The sequence below is a fragment of the Pieris brassicae genome, chromosome 7 (genome assembly GCF_905147105.1).
Source record: "Pieris brassicae chromosome 7, ilPieBrab1.1, whole genome shotgun sequence".
NCBI lineage: Eukaryota > Metazoa > Arthropoda > Insecta > Lepidoptera > Pieridae > Pieris > Pieris brassicae.
In genome coordinates, this window is record NC_059671.1 from 6,998,352 (window position 1) to 7,002,649 (window position 4,298).

Below are 4,298 nucleotides of genomic sequence, written 5' to 3' on the forward strand. Positions count from 1 at the left end.
TCAAAATAACTAACATCACCGCGTACACGAATTCAAATACGACCAGTCACCACAAGTAGCACCCGTTCACGGATATCACGCATGGCCAGCCATCGGCCTAATCGCCATACTTTAGGGAGAGAGAGACAACCCGACGCATGGACGCCGCCACAAGCAAAAGCCATTGCTTTATGTCATTACGTTTAAGCGAGCATGACGATCCTTGAAATGTAAACTTGGCTACATGAGAAAATAATAATAATATTATAAAGAAATGTTTGATACCACATGGATCACGGTTTGTTCCCACTTTACATTAAAACAGTCGTGGATGTTGTCGATCGCCCCCAAAAAATCATCATCGTCTGGAAATGCAGCCGAGAGATTCAGTCGCGTTACCTCTTTATACTGGAGCAATTCATGTCCAAGCACAAGGATCGTATAAATATATATTTATTTATATTATAATAGGCCTTAGCAAGCAGTTTTACTTTATTGTACGATTTAAATTTATTTATTGACAACACTAGTATATAACTAGGGATTTTGTTGAAAAAACGTATACAATTGAATTGTAAAGAATCACTCGTTTTATGCAGCCTTGTGGTTGGTGCGCTAATTTCGTTTTTATTACGAGTACTATAATTATGAAAGCTACTATTCTTTTTAAAGGTATCTATATTTTCCCGCACATACAAAATATTCTCATAAATATATGCCAAAGTCAAAATATGTAATTCTTTAAACTTCCTTCAGACTGACTCCAGTGGGGACAACCCACGGGAGTTTTAGGAGGGTTTGCACTACAAATATCGATTTAATTCTAACATACATTACAGTACATCAATAGCTTTCATCTAGTTTACGTAGAGAAACCGATCTTTAATTCCGCCTATGGTAAAATCAAGCTTAGTTTTAAAGCGATGATTTCAAACGTCTTATATGTCATTATTCAACTGTAATAATAAACAGTATAATCCAATTACATCAAATAAAACTATTTTACTAAATTTGTACTGTTGAGTAGCCAGTAAAGGTATATATACCCCTAGATGTTTTGTTTTGTGTCTTTTGTACTTTTAGTTTGCTTATGATTTTTAAGACAGTAAAAAACAGAATCATTGATTAAGGTCCGATTTAACGTTTACGGTGAACCTATAATATACTAAATTGCTTAAGTAATCGCTAGATTCTAATAGACGGTTGCAAGTGTGATTGTAATTTACAAAACGTACTAGTCCAAAACATATTGAATAGATGTTATTCAAGAACCAAGTTTTCGATACCGTACGGCGGAACAGTGGGGGGTGAAATTTATGGGAGTGTGTGTGACTAGTTTACGATGCGAGTTAGGCCAGCAGTGCGACAAACATAACAATAATTTTAGTTTTATTTCGCCGTTTATACCCCCTTTTTATGTACAGAAAGTTCAGAATACCCATTATTTGTTCCATGTTTTGAAGACTAAATTGAAGGACAAGAGGTTTTTATTATTGCATATTTTAAATTATATATTGCAATTTTAGTAGACGAAACCTATGTACCGATTTGTAATACGCATATTACACAAATATTCTGCGGTTAGGCAAACATTTTTAAATAATTAAAAACTATTTATTTTGAAGAAAAAAAACAATTGTTCATTTCCAAATAGATTTTTCATATCTCGGCCCGCATATTAAGTTCAACTTAAACAATAAATACATTTTGCATGTATTTATGATATGGTTAATTATGTTGTGTTTTCGAAATTTAATTTCGCAACGTATACATTAAACATTAAACAATATAAACATTTAACATAGATAATGATTATTTGTTTCTGTTTTATATTAAATTGCTTTCATACAAGTCTTTGAAACGAACGAATACTAACAAATAGCTATCAACGAACAATATTTCATTAAAGGCTAATACAGATTTATATTTCTCCGATTACTCTGATATATTACTCGGTCGTAATTAAGTATACTTTATTTCCCGGGGTCGGAATATCTAATATAATTTATTGTATTGATACGGCCGACTTGAATGGATTTAATTAAACTATGTACAGAGTTCGTTGACTCCTGTTATGGTACATTCACCTTTTCCAACGTAACTTTTTCTTGGATATATTAATATTTTTTATATTGTTATCTAAACACGTCATAGATATGGAGGATCTGTCGGTCCAATCTGATGAGGTAAGTGCGGAAGTATCTTTATTTTGAATATTTTAAATTTGTGAATTTTATGTAATTAAATGAGACAATTCGAACATGATGTAGCATAGCGGTGCACATCAGATATTTCTGGGGAATTTTATAATCTCTATAAGACTTTTCTTGAATACCTCAGCAGTACTATATAGTATTTATTTATGCTGATTTTAATAGGTTATTTCTAGAATAAAATTATAACCTTTTGTGAAAGTTATAATTTTATTCAGTGAAACTAAAGGTCTAAAGGTCAACTTGATCTACTGGAGGCTTTGATAATACACTTAAAAATCAGTCTGTTATTTTTTCAGTATATACCCAAGAGAACTTTACTTTTAACATAAAATGTATAATTTGCTAAATAAACTCCTTTATGTCAATCTGAAATGTATGAAAATCTAATATTTGCGTGTACCATAGGCGACCATAGAATGTACTGTTAGTTTATGTAATTAAATAAAATTCAAATTTTGTAAGTATATTCAGTCCTTATCAATTATACGTAAGTTATAATCAACAAAATATCCATTTTTCTTTGCATGTTGATTTAAAGACAGCGTGATCTGCTTAATTTTCTCCACTACTTCCGGAAGAGTCAGGTTAGTGATGTGTCTCGTTGCTTTTGGCGCTATTTTATATCGATTCTTTTCATTTAACGCTCGTTTAATGTAGCTTGGGATGTCTGAAATGTAAAAAAAATATGAAGCTTAATACAATTATTTTTGTATGCTAAGATAACTATATATATCTATCTTCTTTTCTTTTATTAAGGAAATAGCTAAAAGGGTAGTCGACATCACAGTAGACCGAAGAGCTGGCAGCTACCTCGGACAAAGAATTAGTCCAGCTATTCAAACTGGGAACAAATAAGGGCATAGTTTTATAGTAATCTAAAAATGTCACAAAATCTATATCGAATTGAAGACTGTCTCACGTCAGACGTATACCAAGTGATAGTTAAAAGTCTATTGCCAAATGAGGGTTGTTAGCAGGCGTTTGAGCTTCATTGTTTCTTTACTATATTATTATCTCGTTTCTATTGGTCGTATTCTCTATTATGGTTATGTGGTTTTCAAGGGACGAATATTACTGCGAGTTATTGTGAGATGGGATGTTATCTCACATATTAAATTTATTAAATAATATAGACCTTAATAAAAGCTCTTGATATATTAAAATCCGAACTATACTTATTTGAATTCATATTAGAGTGGAGTAAGGGAACAGTCAACAAGTTCTCAAGGTGTCTAGGAGTACTTGATTCGATACCCGCAGTGACCGGTTTGACAGCTTGTAATAATATAATTTATTATAAAACAGCTCACAAATAAATAAATCAACTGTACCATTGTTATAATATTGGTATTGGGAGTCAGCCACACTCAACACAAGCAACGCGACAATCACAAGCATATTTTGCCTTTACCAACTTCTGTTTAACACTTGTCTATGCCCCTACTTCCTCTACAGAGTAGATATAAAATAGATGCAAATAATTTTAACTATAATCACAAATTCTTGTGTCTATAGACATGACTTTATAAACAGCATTAAGTGTTATAGTGCATTATATAAATACATCAAAAATATCGTGGGGAAGATTTAAGAAAACAAGTGAAACGATAGAATAACATGTGAATTAGTGACCGTAAATAAGACTTGGCTTAAAGGTCTCGTTACCAGGCCATAAAATTATTAAAAAAAAAATATAAACAGCATCTTATGAATTTAATATTTCCATATATAAGAATTATATCGTCTAAACTCGATAATAACATATTAGTTGTTTATCTTAGTTTTTATTTAAAATAAACTTAACATAATTTTTTAGTTCAAAAAGGGGTGTTCAAGTGAGTCTTGTAGGAATTTGTGTGTTATCATTGCTGTGTTTAATAATAAATTTTATTTTATTTTAGATAGTATAGTTCTAGTTAGAGTTACTAGGTAACTATTCGGTCTTATTTGCTACTAGTATTCGTTCGTTTAAATACAACCAAAAAGAAACAACATAATCTTGCTGTTTTTTGAAGGGTTGTCTAATAGTTTAATGAATTGTCGAGTGTAGCGAAACGTCGAAGACTTCTAGCCATCAAGGTGATGCGGATAAAATTATGCGTT

General features: G+C 31.4%; 1 long non-coding RNA gene across 1 annotated transcript; it reads right to left on the bottom strand.

Moving 5' to 3' along the window:
- Positions 1 to 2,642: 2,642 nt before the first annotated feature.
- LOC123712030 lies at positions 2,643 to 3,691 on the bottom strand. Its single transcript, XR_006754036.1, has 2 exons — positions 3,527 to 3,691; positions 2,643 to 2,862 (listed from the first exon to the last, which is right to left on the bottom strand). It is a non-coding gene; the product is annotated as an uncharacterized LOC123712030 (long non-coding RNA).
- Between the last annotated feature and the right edge of the window lie 607 nt (positions 3,692 to 4,298).